A 16,726-nucleotide genomic window follows, 5' to 3' on the forward strand; every position below is an offset into this window, starting at 1 on the left:
TGCCACTGGTGACCTTCAGGCTGCTACCCCAGTGCTGGAGCTCAGAGCAAGTGAGTCTGCTAAGTAGGTGAGTCCATGTATGACTTCTTTAAGAGGAACTGCTTGGGATTCCAGAAGTTTCTTCCACTGATTCAATTCCCATGGTCTTTGGCAGTCAGAAGTAATGGGAACTTATCTTCCTGGCACTAGAACCCTGCTCTAGGGGACTTGCTATGGAGCTGGAACCCCTCACTTCCTAGATGTCCTTGCTGAATTTTTATCTACCACACATGGATGTTGGACCAGACTGTTCCACATCTCCACCCCTCCTACCAGTCTGGGTAGATGTGGTTTTCAGATTCCCATTCAGCCTGATTTCTGATGGTTCTGAGTGATGGTTGTGCAATATTTTAGTTGTAATTTTGATGTGGTTGTACAAGGAGGCAAGCTGTGTTTACCTACACTTCCATCTTGACTGAAAGTCTGGATTTTTATAATATACAGTCTGACATATCTGTCTTAGAGTATTGTCCATTTACATTTAATTTAATTACTGATATACATAGGTTAATTGAGTACACTAGTATTTTAACTTTTTATTGTTTTTTTTACTATACTTCTTTTTGTTTTCCTTGATAATTGCACTACAGATTACAATAAGAATTGTTAACCTACCACTCCACATGAAATGTAAAAACCTGTAACAGTAAAATTCCTTTTAATTTTCCCTGCCATTTGTGTCACTTTTATCATACATATTTTACCTCTAAACATAATATAAATTCTACCATACATTTTTATTATTTCAACTTCAAACAATCTCTAATTATTAAGGATATTTAAATGGACACATCTTTTTTAAATGCACACATTGACAACTTCTAGTGCTCTGCTTGCATTTGGAATAATTTCTCTACAGGCTAAAGAACTTCATTTTCTGTTTCTTGTGGTTTCTTTATGATAGCAACAAATTGTCCCAGATTTCTGTTTACCTGAAATTTTTTTATCTCTTAATTTTTAAGGGACATTTTTACTTAACATAAAGTTCCAGTGTATAGTATTGCTTATTTATAATATTGTTTAGTTCTGCAATCATTCTTTCTAAGAATTTTTAAATATTTGAACTTAATTTTTTTCTCTAGTTAAAATATTTTTAATTCTGATCTTTATATTTATGCTGTTTCAAAACTCACCCAATTACTTTTTCACTTTTCCACTTTTGGTTTTGGATAATTTATCTCTCAATCAAAAGATACTTTCAATCAAAGAAATTTCAGTAATTTTTTATGCAGTTTTTCCACAACTGGCATATGCTAAAGCTTTGACTGTATTAAACATCTACCTGTTGCCTTAATATTTGGTTCCAGCACAAATAACACTCTTTTTTATTATAAAATCATAAGCATGTAATTCTGTAACAAAACAGTATAGCATTCGAGCATACCATATGACATTTTAGGTGAAATGTTCAAAGTAAAACTATAAATTATTACACCAATATTATTACCCTATCAACCACACTTACTGTTAGACCCTGTATGTTCATTGAGAGCAGCTATACTGTGCACTTTCTCTCTATGTTGCCTCAGTTTTTAATGACATGTGGTATTATAAAAGTATGAAGTTACCTGCTTCATGTTATTGAAACAATAACTACAAAACTACACTTTATATTCCACCTTCATGGTCATGGATATTTTTCCTTATTCTTGAAATTTTAAGGGTCTCCTATGATGCCTAGTCATGGTTATATTACCATTAATTTACCTAGAAAATGGTGACCATGATCGTTCATAAGTTTAAAAGACAATTCTACAACATTTCTATTTTAGCGTATATTAATCCTTGTCATACACACACACACACACACACACAAATCACCTCTAGGAATACAAAATTTGTAGACGCTCCATTTATCAACTTTTGCTATTGCTTTATTTTCTATCTTTTTATATGTCCTTTTCTACTTTAGTCTGTGAAACTTTGAAAGTTTTTCTTCATCTCATGATTCAATTTTCCAAACTGTCAATTCTGCTTCCAAAAGATAATTGGTTCTGTTCCTATGTACTAATTTTTTTTTTGCATTCTTTCTTCTTAACTACCTTCCAGCCTATATTGTTCTTTATCCCAGACCATTTTCTCTTTACTATTGGTTACTTTCAATTCATAAAAGTCATACCTTTAAACCTTTCAATGAAAACACTAAATAGATTATTTACATATTTTTCTATTTTTATCATAAATAATTTTCTAAGTCATACTCTTCCTTTGAGCTTTCAAATTAATATTAGTTTTTCTTGGTGCTGTAGAATATTTCATAGACCTAATTATTTTGTTGCACTTTGCTCATGTTTTTATATTCATGGTTGACTAGGTTGAGACTATTCAAGCCTAGTGTTGACAACTAACATGGTAAATTGTGTGTCCTGAAGCAGCTCCTCCATAGGCGTTTGTGGCATTAAAATTTAATGGCTTATTTAAAATTTAAACTCTGAAATATAATGACGAGCATATACCTGATCCAATTTATGGGATATAGGAAGCATTTATCTGTGTGGCTCTGCTAAAATATTATCTTTTGCTGTTGGACTCCCCATGTTAACTAACAAAATACAAACCCCAGAAGGCAAGAAATTAATGTGCATTTCCTCTCCCTGGTGTGGTGTTCTGGAAGCTGCCATATAAAATTAATATTGAAAAAGATGATTAGTTTGTTTGGATTAGAGTCGGAGCTGGAATACTGGGACAATGATATAAGACCTTTACTGCCTCAGAGATTATTTCCTTTGAGCAGTATGGGGGTGACCTGCCTAATTAGTATACCTTGTTCCTGAGTTAGAGAAAGACAGAAAAGTGAGTTAAAACATTCTTGTGCAAAGAGTCAGAATGCATAACCTAGGGAAGTATATTTCTCAATCTGATCAACTTTTTAGCTAGGGTTAAAGGTAGGGTTACCTCAAAAAATTGCTTTTTTTAGAGAGATTGAGGAAGGGAAACAGAAATGTACATTGGTTGCCTCCCATATGCACCTGAGCCAGGAATCAAATCTGCAGCCTAGGTATGTGCCCTGACTGGAAATCAAACCTGCAACCTTTCAGTTATGGGACAGTGCTCCAACCAACCAAGCTACACTGGCCAAGGCTGAAAAAAAATATTTTAAGAAAAAGAAAATTTGTATATCTTCAAGGATTTTATTTTTATCCTCACTGGAGCACATACTTATTGATTTTAGAGAGAGGCGAAGGAAGGGAGAGAGAGAGGAAGGGAAACATCAATGTGTGAAACACCTGTTGCTTGCCTCTTGCATGCACCCTGACTGGGGATGAAACCCACAACCTAGCCATGTGTCCTGACTGAGAATCAAACCCCCAACCTTTTGGCTTACAGGATGATGTTCTAACCAACTGAGCCACACTGGCCAGGGCTTCAAGGATTTTTTTTTAAAGAAAAATCTAGGGAAGACAGCATTCCACTATGCTGCCTCAAAATTTCCAATGAGAACTTGTAACAGAATTGGTATATTTTTTACTTCCTCCTATTGACAGGCACTAAATACAGATTTTCCTCCAGTTTTGCCTTTAGTTTAGCTACTTAATACTAGTAACTAAAAAGATTCATGAGAAAGACACATCTTTGTGGAACTGACATTCTGATTCTTAGTGATGGAGGACAACCTCCTGGAAATAAATAAATTTCAACCTATGGAGAATTTAATCCCTTTAAACAGAATCGTCAGTCTATCTGCAGACTAGTCAACAGCAAAAACAAAGGAGTGCATGTTTATAAACTTTTTTAAAGTTGAAAATAAATGTCTTTTAAGAAACATTAAACTTGTCTTTTTTAATCTTTCATGAACAAACTTGAAGTCATCTCCTCCAAGTCCTCTTCAGAACCCCTCATGTGTTTAGAATCAAAGTCACTGTTTAGCTCTAAAAAGCAAAGCTGAGTAAAGCACTTGGTCATAGTATGTCTCTATGATGGATTCAGAATACAATGAGACATTCTGTTACCGGTGACAGTGGGGCTCTTGCAGTATCTAAAGGAAAAGAATTTCGTAAGACTCATATAAGAGGATGTGACTTTGTGGTATGATTTATTGATGATGTAAAGTTAAGGGGGTTCCCCTCCTGACTTCCCAATGTGCCATCTCTGTTTGTCTAGCCATGGAAAAGGTCCAGTCTTGTCCTCAGTAGGACCAGGATGAAGGCCACTGCCCAGAGTTTATGCTTCCTCTCAAAGTCCAGTCCAGTCCAGCATCCAGCCAGCTTATTAGTATGTGTTTCCAGCTGCAGTCCTGGAGTCTGCGTGTAGACTTGCATGGCCATGGGCCATGTGGCTGCTAAGGCTGCATGGCCATGGAGAGAAGACACACAAACTCATAGGACAAGTGCAGGTCACCTGGGCAAGTAAAGAAGAGTATCTTTGTTCCCCTGAGGTTATATTAGCTTGGATGTAGGATGGACCAGGTGCCCTTTCAAAAAAACCAAGCAACATCCCAAGAGGAGCTTCAGATGGGCCCACCTCCCAGCCAACCCCTTCTTTTCCCAGGCTAGACTGTCAGGGCTCCATCAGCCAGCACTTGCCCCCAAGCTCATGCTTCCCAGTTTATTAAACTCAAAGTCCAATTCTGCTTGCTCCCCTTTTCTTGTTAAATACTTTTGGTAGCAATTCTACTCTATGTTCTTTTTCAAAACTCTGAAATATGATTTTATTGCTTTGTCAGTTAAAGTGATTAAAATAAATAAATTGATTGTGTTTTTGGAAAATTCTAAAGTTTCATCTATAACATGGGGATAATAATAGTATCCACCTCAGACTATTATTGCAAGGACTAAATATGATAAGATATGCAATGTACTTGCATAAAAGTAAACAAAAGAAACTAATAAAATTACTGATAAGAAATACAAACCATAACCATTATTGTTGTTATCACAAAAATCACAAAATTATTTTTGCATAATTAAGTGAATTAAAAGGAAAAAAGCAAAGCAACTTTTCTTACTTAATGATTTTATTTTTAACATTGGAATTATGTTCTTTTATTTCCGTGTTTGCAAAATACTAAACATGACATTCAAGCCAGAGTAAAATTGCTTTTTCCTCTATAGGCAACATATAATGGTAACTTTATATCTGACACCCTAGACTACAAATTCTTAGAAAGCAGAGATTATACCAAATTATTTTTCCATTTAGTTGAGTCCAGGACCATATATAAGGGCAACTCACTGAGCCAGTTCCTGAAGGACACTATACTATATAGTCACTTCACTGGAAGAAATTCATCTATCCCTTGGGTGTATTTTCAGCTCTTATGAGTCAGTGAAACTTTGTAATTTGTGGAATTGGTGCATCCACCATACCCACCTAATTAAACATGCATATAATTTTGATTGAGCACTTTCTATGAATCAGACAATATAATAATTGCCAGAGAGACAACCACAAGGCATAACTCCAATCTGCAGGGACCTCACAGTCTAGGAGAGGGAATAAACTGTAAAAAGAAAAAAATCACACAGTGCACTGAGACAAGTGCTTTAGGTACTGTAAATAAAATTTCCAACCCCCCTAGATGAACTGATGGGATGATGGTTAGCCTAAAGAACAAGTAGGAGTTCCTACCCTTTGCAACAGCTTGAATGGAGCTGGAAAGCATTATGCTTAGCGAAATAAGCCAGGCAGTGAAAGACAAATACCATATGATATCACCTTTAACAGGAACCTAAACAACAAAACAAAGAAACAAGCAAAATATAACCAAAGATACTGAAATAGAGGACAGACTGACAGTGACCAGAGGGGAGAGAAGAGGAAATTTCAGGGGAGAATGGGTAGGGTATACAGGAACAAATTTAAAGGACACATGGACAAAAACTAGGAGAGGGTGGTAATGGGAGAGAAGTGGGGAGGATTGAGTGGGTGTGCTGAAATGGGAGTAAAAGGGAGAAAACTGTACTTGAACAATGATTAAAATAAAAATTAAAAAAAAAAGAACAAGTAGGTCTGAGCCATGGCATAGAGGCCCCACCAACATACCGCAGACTTGACTTCTGGACACCAGGGAAAGCCTGCCTGAGTTTGCATCCCCCTCTACCCGTTATTAGCTGCATGAACTCTGGTAAATCATCTGGCCCTATAAGCTTTATCTGTAAAGTGAGCATTACAGTAATTTCTAATTAATGGAATTGTGAGGACCAATTCTGTTAGGTAAAGCTTTTAATAGGCCCTGGTTCTCAGCAAGCTCTAGTTCAGTATAACTTTTATTATAATTATTAATATTGGTTTTATTTTGCCCCAGTACTCTTCCTTGAAGTTTTCAGTCAAGTAATAATCCTTCTTTGCACGTGCTGCCTCTCAGGCTACCAATGCTACGAGCGTTCAGTAAAGGCTCTGATCAGAGCTCATGAGAATTCACTTAAGCCTTACCTGAAAAATAGTCTGACTAATGAGCAGCCTAAGGCTATAAAAGGAAAGAGCTCATTTCTTCAAAATGCCTCTAGATGATTAGAGACAAAATATCCTGCTGATACTTTGAACGTGAGTGTTTGCGGGGAGAACATTTGTTTCAAATGACATTAAAGCGAAAGTTTAGTGTATGGCTTTTTTAATGAAAAATCCATGTAACCCAGAAAGTATAGAGTCATTAATTTCTAAAAATTGTAATCAGTTATAATCCCACCACTAAGAACAAAAGTACTGTGGCATTTGCTGTAAATGCTTCCAGCCTTTCTTCTTCTATCCATGCATTTTCTAGTAAAAAATATATCTATCCTTCTGCTCCTCTTACTCATTCTACGTATTCTTCCTCTCAAACATCTGCTAGGAAGGGGTGGTTTGTTATTTGATTGGCCAGAGTTCAAAATGGCCACTGTGACATATTCACCCAGTGAATCAAGTCATTATTCCTTAAAGACCCCAAGGGCTCCCCTTTGGCTCACTTCTATGACTCTATGATTTAAAAACAAAAACCTGCAAAGGGTGTGTGTGTGTGTGTGTGTGTGTGTGTGTGTGTAAAACATCTGTTTTCCATCTATAACTAAATAGGTAAGTTAAGCCAGGATAGGCTCTGCAGACCTAGCCATTTCTGATTCAGAAGGCCTCAGTTAAAGATCTCTGCATTTAAGCATGTTCACCTACCAGATTTTTTACAGAGAACTCCCAGGGTGAACTAGATGTTTATCCAGTTGTTGATAAATAGTACCATCTCCTATTGTCCCTTGAGTATCACTTGCCTGTGACTTCTTATTCTGACCTTGTAGGTCATAAAATCATTTATTTATTGATGGCTTCAATGAACCCCAATTTATCAGGCTGAGTTTTATATTGTTTCCCTAGCATTATTATGGTTTTGCAGACTAGGGCTTTATTTCACATACTATATTTCCCTTTAAGATATTGTCTATCCTCAAACCTCATAATAATTATACCAAGGATGGCCAATTAATATGAAGTACAACTCTCAGAATTAGACCACTGAAAAACTGAAGTGCTTCAGTCACCTTCCTGATTATTCCCACCAGCTTAAAGCTTAAATCTTTGAAACGCATTGCTATTTAGAAGAAAAATTCAAATACTCATTTGATTTTGTTTCTTTTCATGTAATCATTAAAATAAAAGACTTTTAAAACTTGTTCTCCTTTGAAAATTTTTGCATTGGTGAGTCACCAATTCCAAGCACTCGGCTTCTGACACCCACCTGGTTGCATGTGCACTCTCCTACTTGGGACGTGAGAGAGGTAACTTTGGTTCTTCAGTATGCCAACTGGAAGAAAGAGTCATAAAGATCTAGACAAGGAAAGTAGAAGAGGTGACCACGTGTCTCCTTGAGGTAGAATGGCAGAGTGGAAAACATCAAGTTCTTGAGTTGTACTTAGGATATTGGACCAATAACCTCATTCACCTCTCTCAGCCCCACTTACTTCACAATAAGAAATAAAGGGTAGGATTTTGTCTTGAAGCCATCTAAAGTTCTGAGGAGATGCCTCAAGGGATGAGGTGGTACCTTTCCACATCCGACATTTCCAGAGAAAATGTAGTCCCTACATCCAACTCCAACCAGAACTTCACCTTGGTCTGTTTTATTATTGGTTGGACTTACAAGAAAGATTTAATTTGACCAAGAAAACTAAGAAAGAAAGGATTCAATACTTAAAATTTTTTTGAAAACCAGTGGTCACCATCCCTTTATAATACAACACTTGCTTCTAATCTCACTAAAAACTAAACTCTCCTTTGCACTCCTCATAATTGTAAGGAGTGTGCTTACCACGGCAAATTCATTATGCTTGTGTGGACTTCCCACTGAGGACATTTAATAGTCCTTGACAGAAAAAGTTTTTAGCATTTCGCCAGATGCTTTTGCATTTATTACCTCATTTAATTGACATATATTTGCTGCCTTTATCAATTTGCTACCACTAAGCCAGCTATCATAGGAAGTACACAAAGAATGTAGCCAGGTAATAGATGATAGGTAATTTTACATAAATTTAAAGCAAAAGATTGTAGTTAGTAAGAAGAATTCAAGATGTGACATAAGAGATATATGTTTGTCAATAATGACTCTACCACTGAAGAATACAAATTTGGGCAATTTCTCTAACCTGTTGGCTTCAGATTTTCCACCTGCAAGATGAAGAGAATGTCTACCTCATAGGATGGCTCTTTAGTAATATTTCATATATATTGAGGGCTTACAATGCACCAGGTCCTCAAGTATTTTACATGTATAATCTAATTTAATCCTCACAACAACAAAATGAAGCTATTATTAACTCCAATTTACATGTCAAATGAGAACTGAAGCATAAAGAAGCTTGTCCAAGGCCACACAGCTGGGAACAAAGGAGCTAGTCTTTAATCTAGAATCCGTAAGCATAACCTCCGCACCAGGAGATCAAGCGCAAGCAGGCATCTACCACATTTCCTGCAGCTGACTAGGTGCTCGCTGATAAGCAATTCCTTTCTCTCGGACACTAATTCCACTCTTCCCTGTGTGGGTGGACATGTTGAGTAATGAATAACAATGCAGCCTACTAGATGCCACAGTAAGAAATTAAGCACACAAACATTGTACATTCTATATAACAAAATCAAAAGGAAGAAAACAAAGTGTCTATCAATGGGAGAAACTCACTAAAGAAGTAGATTTCTGGCCGGGATCTGAAGAAAGGGTGGGTGTGAAAAGAGAGAAGAGGCAGGTCCGCATTTCAGAAAATTCCAAGAATCATAAGGAAAGGCATGGAGCATAGACAAACATAGAGCCTGGAGGAAGGGAAGGGAATTGGAAATCTACACGACTTGCTCTGATGATCTTTAAAGACATACCCCCTTTAGGGAAATTTAACGTATAAAGAAAGATCTGGACTTTCAGGGGAAAAAAATAGCAATCATCACTAAGCTTGCAAAAGTACTCTGCTTCTCAGAAGAATAAACTAAAGAGATGACCTTGAAATAATGGACTCCCTTCCAAAATTTAAGCGTTTGATTTTCAGAAAAAAATTAACATACATGCTATTTTTAAATATATATTCATTACTAAAGCAGAGAGATATGTGCTTGTTTTAAGAGCAGAAATCTTTCCTTCAGACCAAATAATATATAGGATGAGAGAGAGAGAGAGAGAGAGAGAGAGAGAGAGAGAGAGAGAGAGAGCTGCTCTGGCTGAAGCCAAAACCTTAAAAAAACAACGTCCTACCTGAAATGGAACGCTGTGGAGCCTAGAGCGGCAAGCAGGAGCCCTTCCACAATGAGTAACACCTGCTAAGCTCAAGCGATTGCGTTAATTTTCTGTTCTCCAAAAGAAAAGGACGGGGAGGTAATATCTGACCAGCCTCTGGCTAATGCTGGTTGCGTAAGTTATCACTGGTCAGGGTTTGAGCTCAAACAGCAAGAACAGATGGCAGAGGGTAGCGACAGAATGCCAGCCTGAAGCCAGGTACCATTAATATAAGCCCATGTAGTAAGTTGTTTTATTGAGTGGTATTTTACTTGCCTTATCTATTTCTATTTTTTGTGTAATATGTTACTTTACCACACAATTTCTTACAATTTAAAAAAAAAAATGAGAGACACCAAGAGAGAGTTGGGACAATGCCAGGTTTCTTCATGAATGTGGGACAAAGCCAACTGGAGTTCTTCTGTTATTTTACTGATAAATGTGAATTTCTGTTCTCTTCAGATAAGTATGCCCCACCTCAGTTCTCTTTTTGACTCTCATTTTGTGTAGAACTATCCACCATATTGAAAGAACAGAAGATAAGCATTTCAGTAATATATAATAAAATCAGGCACTTGAGAAATTCAGGTCTGCTGATTGCTACATTATTATAAACCGATAACAGAAGAAAAGCAATTTCCTTTCCCTAAAAGCAGGCTCCATGGGGCCCTATAGAATGGATTCACTAACTAATAATTAGAAACCTCTAGTCCTACTGAGATGCCTGCACAAGATGAAATTAAATTATTTATCTACCTCCAAAAGAAGTATAAGCCCATCAACACAGGAATTCTTAAATTATCTGAACACTATTTTTCAGCATGGAAGAAACTGATGAGGAAATCAACCTCTCCCAGTCCTCCACAGAATACACCTGTTTTGCTCTTTGATTACAAAGGGACCCTTACATTTTACAAACAAGAGATCATTTAAGGTGTATGTCTATCATTCTAACCCCTGTCCAAAAAAGAAATGGCATAATGGGGGGATGAAGGTGGAGGGAGAATGGAATAGACAATTGTTCTAACACTGAAAAGGGAGTTTTGTTAATGATCCCCAAGAATGTCTTAGAATGTGGGCTGTAAATGACAGGGAGCCATAAGTAGAAAAATTCCTTTCCTTTTGGCCTAATAAAACAAGACAAAGTGAGATTTTTCAACAGGAACACCAACAAAAGAGTGGAAAGCAAAGAATATGCAAAAGGATACAGATAGATGGGTTTACAGAGCAGATTTCTCAATGCAAGTACAAACTACGCTTTCCCAGTACTCATCAACCTGAGTATGAAAATGGCACCCCATCCTGAGCATGGGGCAGCATACCCAAAAACAGTTACTTAAATATGAACCTCAGCATCTCTCAGCAATCCTACAGGGTAAAATACACACTGTTAATCTCAACTTCTAGTTACTCAGAGAATTGGCAGCAATTTTCTACAGAGCCTACCAAAATGGTTAGGCCAGATCTAGAACTAGTACTCTTTTTTTTTAACATCTATTTTTATTTTAATTTTAATTTATTGATTAAGAGACAGAGAGGAAGGAAGAGAGAGAGAGAGATCGACTATTATTCCACTTACTTATGCTTTCATTGGCTGCTTCTTGTATGTGCCCTGACTGAGGATGAACTGCAACCTTGTTGCATAGGGATGAAGCTCTAACCAACTGATCCACCCAGCCAGGGCTGGAACTAGTACTCTTAACAAACTTTCACCTTTCTGCTCATCAGCTGTGAAAAGGTTCTCTGAATCTTAAGTTTCTTAAGTACCAGAGACAGACAAACTCATCTCATGAGCTAGTGGCCTACAGGAGAGACTAATGAACTTTTGAGGAAAATATTTAGAGAGGGCAAAGACCCTATCCAAGTACAGAACATGTACTCTATATGGTACCAACTTTCCCAGGAAACAGCAACTGTGAGACAAAATGTGAAAGGACAGTTCTCAAAAATTTTGGTCTGAAGTGTTCACATAACAATTATCTCTTACATAACATTTATGATCAGAGTTTACGTAACTCTGATCAGAACTCTGATTCATAACAGCCTGTGAGACACGTAGTAACAGTGGTACCCAGAAGTCATCGTGGCTTCCCCATCTTCCACTCAAGGAGAATTCCATTTTCAGCACTGAGGCTGAGCTGAATTCTTACTGAGGCACTTAATAGCCCCTTTCTGTGACTACACTGTGGCTTAGGACATAGAGGAAAGCAGCCTGTGAAAATAGAGTCCTGAATGCTCAGGTTATGGATCAGAGCTGCAGGGCCTACCCTCTCAGACAAACCATTTCCAGGGTTACAAGTAACATGCAGAACCAACATTCTTCAGACTTCATTTAAATAAATAAATAAATAAATAAATAAATAAATAAATAAATAAATACAAGGCCCTGACTGGTGTAGCTCAGTGGATTGGGTGTCTTCCCACAGACTGAAAGGTCACCAGTTTGATTCACGGTCAGGGCACATGCCTGGGTTGCAGGCCAGGTCCCCAGTAGGGAGTGAATGAGAGACAACTGATTGACAATGTTTCTCTCCCTCTCTTTCTCCCTCTCTTCCCCTCTGTCTAAAAATAAATAAATAAAATCTCTTTTTTAAAGCAGCACCTTGTAAGGATGCCATTAACTATGGCATTTTGAACTCTTTATTTCCCTTTTGTTATTTCCTATAATTTAATAAAGTGACTATGAGTATTCACCCTCACTCAGCAACTTTAAAAGAGCTCTTAAAAAAGGCTTTGCCAACACCTGGCAGAGGGTGTCAAAGAGGACCAGTGCTCCTTTTGAGGCAAGAGTGTTGGCAACAATAATCCAATCAAGGAAACCCCTAGAGAAAAGAAAATCAGGTCAAGGGGTTAAGCAGTCCACCCAAAGCAAAATTTGTCCACTCAAAGCAAAATTTATAGATTTCTGAGTTGCATTTCTTAAGGAAGACAGCTCTTTTTATACCCTAGCTCCAAACTTAACACTTTTTAAAAGATTGACTTGCTTGGGATAAAATAATCTGAAAATATTTGAGGCAATTTATGCAAAATCAGGCTCTTTATTATATGGACAGAACTCCATGCATTAATCATGGAAGAGTAAGCATCTCTGGTCCTGACACTGTTACACTGGGGAATTGTAACCCACCCCACCAGTCTTTAGATGTTGTTTCTGTGAGTGCTGACTCTGACTAATATATAGCTTGTAGATAAACGCATGTTTGCATAAGAATCCTAAGAACTAACTTCCAAAGATACAGACTCCAACTTTCAGGCACCCAAGCTCTAGAAGATTTGCTGACCTTTTACCCTGAAGCCAGGATGATGCAAAGTGATGATGACATGAAATCAGGATGTCTCCACCAGAATTATGTACACTAGACCACTTGCCTTATCAAAATGGACTGTGCTCATCTGCATGTAGAGAACTTTTCAACCCTCTCCCCTGATGTCTTCATTTTGCTTCCCCTCTCCCTCCTTATATAAACCTCTGCCTGCACTGAAGTGTTAACATGGCCTTTGAGACAGGAGTCCCCCATCTTCTCAGGTTGCTGACACCTGATAATAAAACACTTTCCTTTACACCAGCACCTGTCTCTCAAGTACTGGCTTGCAAAGCCAGTAGGACCAGCAGGCAGTAGGACCTGCATTCAGGTACAACACGAGAACTCATGGAAAGAGAGGGCAGGTTGGGAGGGAAGAGGACATCACTCAGGTGCACACTAAGGGGGCATCTTGCGTGGGCCTGAGTGAGGTTACAGCATGTGAGTGAGGACCAGAGAAAACAGTGGTGCCAACATCACCCTGAGTCCTACAGCTGACCAAGCAGAAGGGTTGGGAGTACAAAGGACATTGTAGTCCTACCAGTGCGAGTCCTGGAAAGTGCTGGAAGGCCTGTCTTGGAGGGAGCTGAGAGAAGAGGGAAGAGACTAATCTGTGGAGTCAGTACTATGCTCTATGAACTGTGCCAGGCAATGTACACACTGGAGAAGTTCGCCCCTGAGCCTTCATGACCCTTTTGTTGGTCATCCTTCCGATACCTCGCTAAGCCCCTCGTGCCCCAACAGTCAGGGCCCTCTGTCATTTGCTGGTGAGTTCCGCCCACCCTTCCCAGAAAAGTTATCCATGGAGCTTTGCTGATCTCTTTCTTCCTCTTTCCTTCTTCCGATGCCCTTGCCCCAAGGTCTTGCTAGTGACACTAATCAGATAAAAAATTTGATAAACTGTAATGTATTATTGAGTTTCCCTCCCCAGACTACACCTCACTATACCTTGGCCTTCGTTTTCAAGGCCTTCACTTCTGATAGAATTTTTGGTCCAATGATAAATCAAGAAATAAAAGAGTAAAGAAGTAAAAGAGTATAGATGTTCAAGTCATTTTTAGTTGTCTTGATTTAAAACTTTGAAGTATTAGGTGGCCTAGAATTTGGGTTTTTTTTTAATATAATAGAAAAGGTCATTAGGAACATAAGTCTAAAATTAGATTCTCAACCCCCATCAGGAACCCACTGCCTTCATCTCCTCTGCAGCTTTTGACTCTTATCTCTGCAGTGGTAATTTTGGTTTTGTTTTGTTTTCGCCTTTGTATTTGCAAAAACAAAACAAACACAGTCAGGAAAATTCACAAGAGTTTGTTTGTTTTTCAAAGTTTACTTTCTTGTAAATGTGAGAGGACAAAAGAGTCAACCAAATATCACAAGGAGATGAGTTAGGAATCTGTCCTTGTGCAGGAAGAAGTGTGGTTTAGGAGTTCAATTACTGATGCAAGCAGGGTGTGCCCAGCCTTCTTATATAGCAGTCTAAAATGTACCAAGCTCACTGAAACTATTACATAATGAGGAGTAAATTAGAATGTAGCTAGTTATCAACCCAGATTTTCCTCCATGCAAAAGATATAAGATGCCTTTTGGGAAATGCAAAGAGGCAGAGGTGCTATAAATTGAAGTTTAGTCTGAATTTTGCAGAATGGGAATGGTTTCTAAAACACTCTAATAGGATAATAGTTAAGATCCTGAAATCACCAGCTATAGAATTTTTAAAAGATTTTGTTTATTTATTTTTAAAGAGACAGGAAAGGAGGGAGAAAGAAAGGGAAAGAAACTATGCAAGAGAAACATAGATTGGTTGCCTCTCACATGCCCCCAACTGGGGACCTGGCCTACAACCCAAGCATGTTCCCTGACTGGGAATTAACTGGTGACCTTTGGGTTCACAGGCTGGTACTCATTCCACTTAGCCACACCAGCCAAACCAGTATAGAATTGTATATTCACACAGCACTGAGGATTCAGACTCCAAAGAAGAGTTAGTCTGAAAAGTAAAGAAATAAGCTTGCATTTGACGCCCCCAGGGCAAATTGAGAAATTAAGGTAATGAACCAAGACGAGGAGCTATGCCAAATCAATCTCAAACGTTCAACTTTCTTACCTACATAAGCCCAAGTACAGAATCCTCTCCTTGAAGATTTCAGGAAAGGAGATTAAGAGAGTCCTAAGAATCAGGAAGCATGATCAGAAAGGGACAAGAAAGATCTATAAGTATGAGGAAATATGACAAATGTTATTTATTTTACTTGTTTCTAGAATGAGTGACCCAACCTGGGAGATGTGATTTTTCTTATCTAAAATTATCCAATATCCTGCTGTCAGATTTATCTTCCTCAAGAAAGAATCTGGCCATGTCAGGCATAAAGCAGGAAGCTTCCAGGCTACACAATCTGCGTTCTTCTCATTGCATTTAGAACAATCCACCCTCCCCAAAAGCTGTCACATTGCATGCTCGCCGGGAAAGAGGAGAGGAAAACAACAGACATGATGAATTGGAGACTTGACGTATGTTAGACTCTAAATGTCCTAATTGTTAGTTCAAAAATTCCTTCTGGACCTTCACCAAACATCTTGTCTACTAAATTTCACCTAGAATTCAATTTCCAAGAAAAATGAAATCCTGTGATCTTCCAGAACACTTTTATTCTGGAAGTGAGTGGTCTGGTTGTTTGAGACTCAGTGCTTCCTCAAACCAATATTCTGTAAAGCCCCTTATCTCTCCAGACATAAAGTTAAGATTATTTGTCTATCAATGCACATATATCATTCAAAGGTAAGTAAAAGGAAATTCTTTTATAATAACAGATTTTTAATGTTTTAGAATCACATAGTATGTGGGACAAATCTCAGCTGTGCCAGCTCCCCACACAGCCAGGACTGCCCAGCATCCCTGGCCCAGAGCTCTGCAGTGCCAGTAGTGCTCCCCATCCCATGGCAACCACGTTCTCCCACAGATTTCCTAAAGGCCCTACCAGCTCTGTGGAGAATCACTGACCTCCCTGGTCTGCAAAACACTGCCTGTCACAACAGCTGAGCCTGAGAGGTTAACTCGCCATTGTCGGGCAGAGGCTCCATTCTATGAGGAAAGGCACGTGACATCGTCGGACAGCCGGGGCTTCTTTGGCTCTGATTGCTAAATTGATCTAGCCACTCAGCCCTGAATGAAAGTTTTTTTAAATACTGTTAATAGTGACTTAAAATCTCAAGAAGAGAAGTAAAACTGTCCAGTAAAAATTGGGTTGTTACTACACCAAACGTCTGAATATTTCCAAATATACGCCTTGCATACAATATCTAGATAATGAACATCCACGTAACATGAATGATGTTTCATCTAGGTTTCAAGATTCAAGTTTTATAGACCTGAGTGAAAATGTATGTCTGAGGCTGGTCAGTGCCCCTCCGATCCAGGAACAGACATGCCTCCTACACATGGAAACAGACTGCTTTTCTAGGAAGAAGTCTGTATTTTCATTGTTTCCCAAACACCTATACCCCAACTCAATCTTACCCTCTTTTGAGATGTTACATTTCTAAGGCAGCTTTCATTCATGCATTCATTTATTCATTCACTGATTTTCCAGAATTTACTGAATACCTCTTACAGATCAGTCATATAAAAATTAACAACAGGGCCCTCAAGAAGCACACTCATATTTATTAGTTAGACATGAAAAATAATTACAACACATACAATGTGTCAATAGTTTACACTAAG

This window comes from Phyllostomus hastatus, unplaced genomic scaffold (genome assembly GCF_019186645.2).
Source record: "Phyllostomus hastatus isolate PE091 unplaced genomic scaffold, TTU_PhHast_1.1 phas_contig_113, whole genome shotgun sequence".
NCBI lineage: Eukaryota > Metazoa > Chordata > Mammalia > Chiroptera > Phyllostomidae > Phyllostomus > Phyllostomus hastatus.